This window comes from Chiloscyllium plagiosum, unplaced genomic scaffold (genome assembly GCF_037043375.1).
Source record: "Chiloscyllium plagiosum isolate Xiang-an unplaced genomic scaffold, Cpla_swu_hap1 HiC_scaffold_29, whole genome shotgun sequence".
Taxonomy (NCBI): Eukaryota; Metazoa; Chordata; class Chondrichthyes; order Orectolobiformes; family Hemiscylliidae; genus Chiloscyllium; species Chiloscyllium plagiosum.
This window is the reverse complement of record NW_028270167.1, coordinates 82,767,784-82,780,872: the sequence shown is the minus strand read 5'-3', so window position 1 is coordinate 82,780,872 and position 13,089 is coordinate 82,767,784.

The window sequence follows — 13,089 nt, the reverse complement described above, 5'->3', positions numbered from 1 at the left end:
CCTGAGACTGAGATCTATCTGACACACCGATATTAATGAATAACAATCCTCAAAAATGATAAATCACAGATTGATTTCGATCAGGGAAGCCAGAGATCAGAAGTTCTGGAAACCCTGCTGCTTTCCATGTCCTTTCCCACAATCCCTCTGTCAAACTTTGAAGCTCTTTGCTGTTCCTCCGATATCCTAACATTTTATTTTAAATTGCTATTAACATTTTCCTGTAATTTTGCATTATAGACCAAAGCACAGGTTGAACCAACAAGGACTCCAAACACTGAACTCTGAGAACGTACACAATAAGGCAACCTACATTCTGAAACGGCAAACACCCGTTAACAAATGGTTAACAAGTACAATACAGTGGGTGGGATTAACTTGAACTCATCAAAATAAAAGGAAAGTACTCTGGAGGTCCAGTGGTGTAGGCAAGACCTGGGCAGACAGAATGGAGTTCGTTTTTTAAAATTCTTATTTATTTCCAGAATTTTCCTTCCACACAATGTAACCTTTTATTTCCCATCACCCATGTCACCCATAGTATCTTTATTTTCAGTTACTAACCATCACCTGTAAATGGAATAATTTATGTTCAAAGCCCTTCCCGTCATCAAAGGTACGGCAGAAGTAGGAAGAGCTAGAAGGAGATTGGAGTCAACTTTTCTTGTGGTGAAACATTACTGCTGTTCTAAAACAAGGGATTTCTGAGGGATCGTCTAGTGAAGCTATGTGGATGGAACTCAGAAATAAGAAAAGCATGATTACTTTGATGCGATTGTAATAGTCCCCCCAGTAGTCAGAGTGAAATTGAGTAGCAAATATGTCGAAAGATCTTATTTATACTTAAGAATAATAGGATTGTAATAATAGCAAATTTTACCCTTCCAAACATAAAGTGGGACAGCCATCGTCTTAAGAGCTTGGATGGGGAGGAATTTGTTAAGTGCTAAAGTCAATTTTCTTCATTAATATGCAGGGCAAGTGACTGAATGGTTAGTAGGGAAGCTTTTTGGGGCCGGGGTCATAATTCGATTAGTTGTAAAATATTTATGGAAAGGATTGGCATTATATATAAGTTAAAGTTCTTAATTGGACGAGGGCAAATTTTGATAGTATGAGACAAAAACTTTCATGGGTTGATTGGAGTAAACTGCTAAAGGGACGGCAGGCAAGAGTGAAGCTTTCAGAAGTGAGATAACAAGAGTTTGGAGGTGTGATGTTTGTGTTAGTGTGAAGGTAAGGCTGGTAAGAGGAGGGAACACTGGAAGAATAAAGATATTGAGGCTCTGGTTCAGATTAAGAATGAATCGTATATTAGATATAGATATATGAGATCAACTGAATCTCGAAGAGTACAAGAGATGCAGAGACATTCTAAAGAGGAAAATGAGGAGGGCAAGAAAGGAAAATGAGATAACCTTGGGAGATAATGTTAAAGATAATCCAAAGAGATTTGACTAGTACATTAAGAGCAAAGTGGTAGATCATAGAGTCATAGAGATGTACAACTTGGAAACAGATCTTTCAGTCTCACTTGCCCATGCTGACCAGATATCCTAAACTAATCTTTTCCTATATGCCAGTACTTGGCCCATATCCCTCTAAATCCTTCCTATTCGTATACACACTCACATGCCTTTTAAATGTTGAAATTGCACCAGCCTCCACCGCTTCCTCTGGCAGTTCATTGCATACACACCATCCTCTGCATGAAAAAGTTACTCCTTAGGTACTTTCAACTGTATCCCCTCTCACTCTAAACCTGTACTCACGAGTATAGGTTTCGATGAGACTCCACCCACCCCAGGGAAAAGACCTTGTCTATTCATCGTATCCATGCCTCTGATGATTTTATAAACCTTTATAAAGTCACTCCTCAGCCTCCAACGCTCCAGGGAAATCAGCCCAAGCTTATTCAGCCTCTCCCTATATAACTCTACATGGTTGTGAATATGTATAAGCCTAGAGGGATGGCTTCATAAATCATGTTGCATTTTATATAAATGTTTTTTTTTATTATCATTTGGTTTAAAATGGAGGCTGGGTGCCTTTGCAATTTCATACCAGTAGCACAGAAAGACCTGGGGAAATAAACTGCAACCAAAAAATGGACAAAAAGTTATTGCACCACGGATAATCTCACCATATCATTCGTGTAAAAAATAATCCCTGTTTTGACCTTGAAGTTAATAGAGTCTATTAATTAGTCCTGTTTGTGTAATAATTTTCATCTATCTGTCATTCTACATTTAGTTATTATAGTTACTGTGTGGATTACTGCACCTCTCTAAAAATTCAAACAAAATAAAGTAAAACTGCAAATTAAATATTGTATCTAATTACAACAAAAAAAATTAGCAATTCAATGACACCAAATTGGAAAGGAATGTTGAAATGTAGCCAATTCTGAGGAGTACAAGAAGTTGCAAGAGATCATTAATTAATTTACGGTATGTTCAAATAATTAGCAAATGAAGATCCACACAGATAAACGTAAGGTGTTACATCTTGGTAGGAATAATGTGTAGGTCACTTATTCAAAGATGCACATCTCAGTGAGGGAGACAAACAAAGGGATTTCAGACAATTACATCAGTCACTAACAATTTCACCACAGGTTCCAAAGGCCATAAAAATGCAAACAAAGCTCTAAGCTTTATCTCTAAAGGGATAGATTTGAAAGTAGGGTCCCTATAAAAATTTGGTTGACTATAATTAAGAGTATTGCCTGCAGTTCGAGTTGACATATTATAGAATGTATGAGAGAGAGAGTGAAGAGAAGATTTATAAGAATGCTACACAAGTTTCTGGCTGTGTATATCAAGGAAGAATTGTTGTGCTGTTCACTTCTCAGTTGTAAAGAAGGCTGACAGTTCTAAAATTATGAAAGGTTTTGAAAAGAGAAGGCACAGAGAAAACATTTCACTACGGGGTAGAACATAACTAGAGGCTGTCAATATAAGATGGTACCTCAAGAAATCCAAAAGGGAATTCAGAAGAAACCTCTTCATTGGAAGAATGATGAGAATGGGGAATATGTGACCAGACGGAATAGTCGAAATCAATAGTTTAGATGTATTTCAAGGAAACTAGGCGAGCACTTGGAAGGGATGGGAAAAGAGAATTACAATGAGCGATGTAGATGAGGAAAGATGTGAAATACCTTGAGTGGAACATAAGCACTGGCATGAACTGATTGTGCCAAATGGTCTGTATTTCCTCTGTAATTCTATGTAGAAAATCACCATTGTATGAAACAAAAAGTGTATTAAGAACATCTAGAAGAATTATAACGTTTCTCACAAAAAAGTCTGAAGTGTTCAGCACTGAATGTAAATGATTTTATCACATGGCCACACTTCACTATTTGCTTGCTAGCACCGAAACAGCAGTAATCACAGTACTCTTACTAGGGGTAGGAGTAACCCAGTGTCCATGCACAAATTGGGGGATCTTAATGACTTATTAATGGTCTCAGTAGGACCTGCCAACCTGGACCTGGGAATCTTGTGAACACTGTAGCCCTCACGGCTTCTTTCACTCACTTACTCTGATTTCCAGTTCCCATAATGATCGCTACCATGGACAGGAGCCTGTTCCAGTATGCAGATGGGATACCCTGTTGTGAGCCATAAGGTACTTCATTAGGAGGGACATCCTGCAGGCATGTCTCTAGGATGCAGGAGGAGGTCTCCCACACAATGGAGGACCCACCTACTGCTAATAAACTGCCAGCATTGGCGGGAACAGACTCTACATTGACAACCTGAGTGGCCATCCTTTCCCTAATTTGGGATCAATAAAATACTACGGAGGTGAAAATATGAGAGCCACTGAAACTCCTTCTTTCCCTTATTATTATCCACCTAATGACCTTGCTGCCTGATAGAACCCAGTCCCATTCCAATATTCAAGAACATGAAGTGCTAGCAAACTGGTCAAAATTGATAAACCCCAACACAAACAGCCTTGACCTGACTGTCAAATTCTAAAGTGTAACTTGAGATGAGTTCAATAAAAATGGCAGAATTACAGAAACAACAACTTCCACCCATCAGAAACAAATTTCTATGATTGGGAACGGGTGGTCCGCTATTTGGAATGGAGCAGTGAATTTGAAAAGTTAATGAGGAGCAGCAATGTTATATGCTGGATGTGTGCACAGTTTGAAGCTGTTTGCTGATTCAGTTTGCTAAAGGTTCCAATTAGAATCAATTAAATCTGCCAAAGTGGACATTAATACTCACATTTATGAGATGCTTTAACATAGAACATAGAAAAGTACAGCACAAAATAGGCCCTTTGGCCCACGACAGTGTGCTAAGATTTAATCCTAATGTAAAATATAATAACAACTTACACACTCCTCAACTCACTGCTATCCATGTGCATGTCCAGCAGTCGCTTAAAAGTCCCTAATGACTCTGCTTCCACCACCACCACTGGCAATGCATTCCATGCATTCACAACTCTCTACATAAAGAACCCTCTCTGACGTTTCCTCTATAACTTTCTCCTAATATCTTAAAACTATGACCCCTCGTACCAGTCAATCCTGCCCTGGGGAAAAGTGTCTAGCTATTGACTTTATCTATTCCTCTCGTTATCTTGTATACCTCAATCAGGTCTCCTCTCTTCCTCCTTCTCTCCAGAGAGAAAAATCTGAGCTCATTCAACCTTTCTTCATAAGGCATGCCCTCCAGTCCAGGCAGCATCCTGGAAACCTTCTTTGCATGCTCTCCAAAGCCTCTACATCTTTCTTATAGTAGGGTGGCCAGAACTGGACACAATATTCCAAGTGTGGTCTCACCGGGGACTTGGAGAGCTGTAGCAAAACCTTGTGGCTCTCAAACTCGATCCCCCTGTTAATGAAAGCCAAAACACCATATGCTTTCGAAACAACCCTATCCATTTGTGTGGCAATTTTGAGAGATCTGCACACCCAGATCCCTCTGTTCCTCCACACTGCCAAGAATCCTGTCTTTAACCCTATATTCATTCGAGTTGGAACTTCCAAACTGGAAAAAGATACACCAAATGCCAAATAGGAGAAGTTTATTGGCATGTATCAGAAGAGTTAGGACGAATACCAAAAACATGAAAACGGCTTTTAAGCAAGCTTTCAAAGAGAGACTGAGTACCAGAGGGAATCTGAGGAAGCTTATCAGTAAAGTACAGCTAATTAAGGGGGCTAGACCATACTCATGGACAAAAAGATATAAAGCAATCAGAGAACCAAAGAACAGAGTGTGTATATAAGGGGTACAAGAGACAGCATGGATCAAGGCCTTGAAGAATTTAGAGATAGATATAAGTTTAAACTCAATACATTAGATGATAATAAGCCAGTTAGGATCTAGTCCTTTCTCTATAAGCACAAGTTTAAGTTTACCAGTCTTGTCCAGGCCAGCAGTAAATGGGAGTTTCATTTGCACTGTGCACATCTCCTGATTTCACAAGATATCTTAGTTTTGTAAATGTAATAGAATGAATTTTCCACCGTTTCAGCAATTCATTAAATAGAAATTAACCAAAGTAAACAACTTTACAAAGCTGTCTTTCAACAGCCAGACTGATACAATATTCAAAGAGGATCTGCATGAACAAAGTGGACTTGTCAGAGGGTTAAATCATTTCAAATTCTCAAATTAGATTCCATTTTAATCATATCAGCTGGATGTTGGATACTCCATTAACAAAAGGTTCCCTATTTCAAATGGTTGTTTGCAAATACAGAAATATTTTGACATAAAGAGAAACAACATTTTATGCTGAACACGAAAAGAGTTCTGATGCTTTGGAAAGTGCACAATGATTGATCGAGATGTTCCCAAAAGATAATGGCCTGGTCAGATGGTGATGGACAGTTGACAGCTGAACTTTGTTATGTTTTCAATTGGCAGGTTGCCTGAGTGGTCAAGGTATTGTCATGCCAAATGAGGCAGAGAATGGCCATCACTAATTTAGCCGAATTACAACAAGCATTGGCAGTTAACTGCCAACCATCACCTGGTCCACTCTCCATGCCTTTACCAATCAGCACTCATTACCCAGACAGATTAAATGCTTTCTCCCTTTCCATTGGAATTCTTGAGAGTGTCCTGATAAGTACAATACTAAAGACTTAAATTAAAAAAAAAACTTTATTTTCATCAATACTCAAATGTCCATGTTGTACCAGCTGGCAGAGGTGAAACTTAACGATAATGTATCAGGCCTACAATGAACTGGTAAAGTTCGGCACTGGCCTCAGAGGAAAACCAGCAACAATGTCCTTGTGGAGACATTACTTTGCCTTTGATCCTATACAACAACAATTTCAAAGTCATTGAGGAACAGAAATAAATAGAAACAAACCACATGCACAAACGCACAGCACACTATTATTTAAAGTAACAGAGAGAAATACTGCACTAACAGAAAACCTCATTGTCATTCTGAATACTGAATGTGGCACCATAAGCACCTTTGTGATAATGACAGTTTGAAAATCTAGCCCATATTGTTTTGCAGCAGTTGAAGAATTAGTCATTCTATTATGAACCCCGGTTAGTTCCGACACCAGTATTTGACCATCGATTCAGATTGTTTTTAAAGGCAGATATCAATATGAAGTTGCACAGTGGCAGGAGCACGGCTATCCTATGGACAGCACTAAAGAGATTTCACACCCATTGGCCCTTTAATAAAGAAATGGGGCAAACCTCAGAGATAGGGAAATGTAAATAAAGGAATCACTATCAAGATTTCATCCAATTCGATAGTAACTGATACCTGATCACCAAATTCAGCTGCCACTGGAAAGGATGAAAGAAGCCCCATAAGGAGAACTCCAAATTTCACTTGATTCTGTGTCACATTACCGCAAGAGAGCTTTGTAGTTGCCTTCTAGCAGACATCATTTTTTTTCCCACAAACCACAGAGATCAGAACCGAATAGTGCAGAACCACATCATAATTAATCTTGAGAAACTGTGTCAATGGGTGTTTGGGTTTGCAGTGCCTCTGTATTCTGAGCTTCGGCCTCAACCTCTCGCTGATCCCTAGTTTTCTTGATGAGTTGCAGTTCCAGTCAGTTTCTATTTCATCATTGTCCCAGATTACAGAGGTTTCAGTATCAGTGAGTCCGCCAGTGTGGCGCATTGGTTAAATCAGCAGTGGCTCCACTAAAAAGGCTTTTAAATACTGAGGTTCATAGAACAGCACATAGTTATCCATGTTAAAAGCTGTAATAACAATTAACAACATTATATTTGATCTGCTATATTTTCCATTACTGACTGCAATGAATCTATCTCCTGGGATGCAGAAACTCACCAATGTCAGTAAGATTCCCTTAAACTTTGGGCAAAGCCCAGGCTATTGACTTAAGAGAATAAACCCCATACAATAATGCAACAAAGAAAAGCAGATTGAAGTCAAATGATGCACAGGTTTGATCGAGAGCAATATCCTCTCTACCCTCGCAGAGTAGAAAAGTTGTGCATTTGTATAACATCTTAATGCCACCTCAGAATATCCTAAACATCTCTTTCCAGATCTCTGCAACAAGTGCAGAACACTTCGGGCCACTGTCAATTACATACTATCAAACCCAGGGAATCATAGACGGAAATATCAGCATGTGCCCATGTAATAGTTTAAAATGTGTTTAATACCTCCGCTCGAGAAACTAACAAATTTTTTTCGAGGTATGAACAGTAAAGGTGAATAGGTCACTTGGCCCTTCGAGCCTGTTCCACCATTCAATAAGATCCTGACTGACCCGATATTAACAAGCTTATAAAACATTCAGCTGACAATATCCCACTTTAGCTTCTCTCATTCTATCATTTTAGTATATTCCACTACACATCTGTTCTAATCTGAAGAAAAATTTTCCTGCTGTTAGTCACTGTTCCACACGGTACTCCTTTCCTCATTCTCGAATTTAAAGAGCCTGCAATGCTTTTCCTCAGCCTATTCTTTAGACAAGATAAAATAGATTGCAACAGACTCCACTGTTTGCTTGTACTGACACTATTGAAATATTTCAATCCACTCCTTTGGTGAAAAATATAATTTGTTTAATCCTTTAAAACTGGTTCAGTTCGTTTTATATTTGCATTGAATGGTATTTCAGTTTGATCCAGATGTTAGTATAAAGTGAAATGTTACAGCACTGAGTTTTGTCTCATTCTCCTTTGGTGGAAGTTAGAAAGGAGTGTTTTCTTACAACAGAGGGTCAAGAGAGTGAAAAACGAACAGCCAAGTTGAGTAATAATACATGCAGGTTCTGACAAAGTCAATTTTCAATCAGAGATGTTCTATACAACAACCGAAGTACTTTTGATCATGTAGTGACATGTCAGAAATGTGACATCCAATTTGTGTACCATGAGAAAAGCAGGAAGGAGATGATGACCAGATCATCTACTTATCGGTGTTGAGCTATAAATATTGGCCGGGACACCAGATTTAATCTTACTTTAATTCAAAGTAATAAGGGTCCCTTTAGAGGGCAAAGTGGCTTTGGTTTAATGCCTCATACACGTCTGATGTGCAGGATTATCTCAGGAATGCACTGCTGTGGCAGTATCAATTAGTGTATTCTAACCCCGAGGGTAGATCGTGAACCCTCCGACTCAAAGATCAGCATTATACTCAGTGGCACCTGATAACACACAATGCTCTGACAAGTGGCTTATTATTTACATCGCCAGGGATTAATGAAGCAATTATCGGCAATTGCATCAATTCTGTATGAGATGCAAAACAGACCTCTGATGATAGAATGATAGTCTCCCTACCCTTGGTCAGTAGGCTTAAGTTCCTAAATTAGATTTAGTAGACTTGGATTCCTGTGCCACATACTCCAGAGGTGTATCATACATCGCTGAACATTTTTAAAAAAAGGAAAACCTCTCAACCAATGGGCTGTTGTCATTTGGAAAGTGCGATATATGTAATTAGGAATCAGCACTTTGGGTCACTTTTGCTGATTCCCAGTGTGTTCTACGGGAGTCAGTAATTTCTATCAGAGATCACCGTTAAAGCTACAAAAAGTTCTCTAATATCTCTCCTCAGTAGGTCATTCTTCCCTTTTGAATATGGGCAGTGAGCACTCAGTCCTATCTCTTTTTTAGCAACAAATAGCTTCCTTACTTCCAGCCTGTTATCAGCAAGAGGGTAACTTGCACTGTAAAAGTGTGGCAATATAGTGAACAACCCTCCCCCATACATGACCCAGGCGAAGATCTCAAGATGCAGCACATGTCAGTCATTATGTCCAGAATTAGATAACCAGGAAGGATCTTCTCCACGGCTGGGGAGTCCCGAACCAGGGCTCACGGTTTAAGGATACTGGCTCGGGCATTTTGGACTGAGATGAGGAAACTTTTCTTCACCCTGACAGTGGTGACTCTTTGGAACTCACTGTCATAGAAATTGATTGAGTCCAAAACATAATAGTTTTGTTTTTCGGACTAAAGGGATCAAAGAATGATGGAACAGGATACTGAGTTGGATAATCAATCATCATCATTTTGAACAGCAGCGCATGCTTAAGGTGCTGAATGGTTTACAGCTCCACCTATGTCTGTGACCATTCTGTGGCTTGAAGAGATGTATTTTGTTCAAAAAGTAATCAAGATGATTGTGAATTAGACATTCCTAAAATTAAATTGAACAATGAGGAAGTTCTGGAAAACTGGGATAAACTGCTGCGTTACCTTCCAGATGAAAATCGAAATGACCTGAAAGAGTTGGTATAATCACATGGGGAGATATGTGGGAATAACCTGGGAATTACTAATCTCACTAAACATAATATTGATTGAGGAAATGCTGTTCCAATCAAACAACATCCTATAGAGCTAACCTTTGAAGGTTGGCACAGGTTAAGAAAGAAACTGAACACATGCTGAAGCTTAACATGGTCGTACATTGGATCAAACTTACTTTTTGACTCTCACTTTCTTTTCTCGTGAACTTACATTGTCAACTTCCTCAGAATTTGGACAGAGTTTGGACTCCATGTTTGTTTCTCAGCTTCAATTGAACGCAAGGACAAATTAGGACACTTCAAGTAAGCGCTTTCAACTACAATTAAAGAGGCAGCTTGATATAGCACTTGGGGCAAATGGGATCGAATGTTATGGGGAAAAAGCATGATTAGGCTATTGAGTTGGACAATCATCCATGATCGCGATGAATGGCAGAGCAGGCTCGAAGGATTGCATGGCCTCCTCTTGCTCCTATTTTCTCTGTTTCGAAACCGGCTAAAATACACAAGAAATCTGAAGATTCAGAACTATAAGCCGTCATCAGATGATTTAGGTACACAGGTTTCACATTAGATTTTTTAGTCAGCATATAAAGTTACTCCATTTGATCTCCCAGTATTGTTGCTTCAGGCTGAGATTACAGTTCATTAGAAACTTTACCACCACTAAGATGAATCTGTTTGCTGGATTTATCCAGACAATTTTGCACAAAAATATTTTAAATGTTGTGATTCTCCAGTCTCTGATTCCATGCCTCTATTTGAACAGGATTAGGTTGTTGTGGATATTACCACTGCAGCTTCAATGTTACTTTTCCCTGTATCCTCAGTTGTCTCCAATTCAGTTGTTATCAGTTACCAACACTCAATAACAATCAGCCTTTCTAAATGAAGCAGAAATAGCTGGAGATGCTCAATAGGTTAGAGGACTCAAAAACATTAACTCTGCTTTCCCGCCACCGATGCTGCCAAACTGGCTGAGATTCTCCAGCATTTTCATTTTTGTTTCAGATTTCCAGCATCTGCAATTTTGTTTTATTTTAGCCTTTCTAAAATCCTGTCAAACTTCATCTCATCCAAGTCTTAACTACTTTTTTTTCACCATGAACTGGACATGAACTTCCTCTTCATAATACCACAGCTAGGCCCCTGCACCTGTGAATTTTAAACAGGGGATTTATGATAATTGGCCCCTCTTATTCTTTCACTGTTTATAACTAATGATGACTTTTAGATTCCGTTTTAAAGTTAGCTGCCAGTCTCCCTTACTCTTTATTTCCCCTCTGAACTGTCTATATTTAGCACGGTTGTCACTGGGGTTAACAATAATCCATATCCCTTGCAACATCATGCAGGGAATTAGAGTATTATTTTTGCCATCATTTCTTGCTCGTGGAAATGTTAAGCTGTACTATACAGCTGAAGCTGAACATTGCCCATATTTGTGCTCAACTGTCTTTGCTAAAATGCCCTCTTCCTCCATTCAACTCAGCCCTTCTCCAACGCAAAATTTCTCTGGATTGTTCCTTGTTCATTTTATACACAAGCTAAAATCTTTCGACACAATGATCAATGCTTCCTGAAATGAACCCAGTCTAATATTTAATGCATTTTATACATATTGTGTGTATGCACACAAATTATGAAGCTGGCAGTGCAGATTGAAGATATCATTAGGATTCTGAACATTATAAATAGGACCGTCGCGTGCAACATAAGGAAATTATAAGAAATGGTTATAAACAGTCCTGCTTTTCCTCATGTCTAGTATTTTTGCAGCACGCTTCAGGAAGGGATTTCAGATGGTGCACAAAAGGTACACAAAATTGGTACCAGACTTGAGTAACTGGACAACTATGTGGATAGATTGAAGAAGTTCGGGCTGCTCTTTTTGGAGAACTGAAGATAAATAAGACATTTTACAAGTGTTCAAAATCATGTGGGATTTGGATAGAGTAGAATAAAAAGGTAGGAGAATGCATCTGGATTGGTCACTCTTTGGAGGGTTGGTGTGGACTTATTGGGCCAAGTGGCCTGTTTCCATACTGTGCGGATTATATTTTAAAAAGGCACGAGAAGAAAAGGACACTGATTTAAGATGATCAGCAAAATAAATCAATGGTGAAATGAATACTTTTAACAAAAACAGCATCGTTCTGAAACTGGAATGTTCTGCCGAATGGTATAGTGGAGGAAGCAGCTTCAACTGAGGTCTTCAAAAGGAATTTACAAGTTTCATAAGGAGATGTTTTGCAGTATCACATAGTAAAATGATTTGGGAGTGAACATAGGCAAGTTCCTCTTTGAGAGCTGATCAAATCATTGCCTCCGAGTTATTACCTTTGATCGTTGAATAACATTGCACAAACTACCAGCTCACCAGTTATTTCCTAATGGTTTGTCATATTCTGAAATAACGACTTAGTCATGCATGCAACTAAACTTACTTTGCAATTACTTCACTTGATCCAGGAGAACCTGCATTCACATTTTCCTCTCTGTTTGCACTGACAATGTTTCCAGAACTGCAATTCATCAAAGATGAAAATTAAATAATTTAACATCAGCAAACCTATTCAGAATTAAATCCAAAGCAATTTAACCAAAAAATCGCAGACTTGAGAATCAATATTCCAAGCCTGATCGACTAGTTTTCTTAAGTTAGTCAATGACTGTGCAATTTCAATAAATCGCATTATTTTGTCATAGTGAAAATAAAAGAACAGAGATATCCATGCAAAGTCAGAATCAGGTGTAACAGGCCTTTAGCTGATCGTTGATCTCTTCAGAAATAGAGATTATAGACAGGAAAGGTCCTTTCAGTGTAAGTCTAATGAGTTTCTGTAGTACATTCCGTAGAGTGTAAGTGCTAGGTAGCCCCACAACGTAGCTAAGTGATGGTGAAGGGAGTGGAAATTAGGTACGTTAGTTCTTTTACCAGTGAATCAAACTGCTCTCTCTTTGATCAAAATGAGCTTCTTGACTCTTGTTGCAATTAAACCAATCACCAGGTGAGCAGTGAAGATTCCAATGCACCCGATTTTAGCCTTGTAACGGTTAAGTTAATGAGGGGGTAATGCCAAAGCAGTAAACCTTGTATCCTAGTCTTGCAATCTTGCAAATGTAACTAGTTATTGCTGCCTTCACCACCCATCCCCGTGGAGCGTATTAACAATGCTGTCCTATGATGTGGAAAATGTTGCTGAGACTTTATTTGTTTTCAAGATGCATCATGAACCATCTTGGTCGTGTTGGTATGTGGTTCTTTTGACTTCCACAGGATGTCTATAGTACACCACACTGAGGGAATGCTGGGGTTGGGGGTG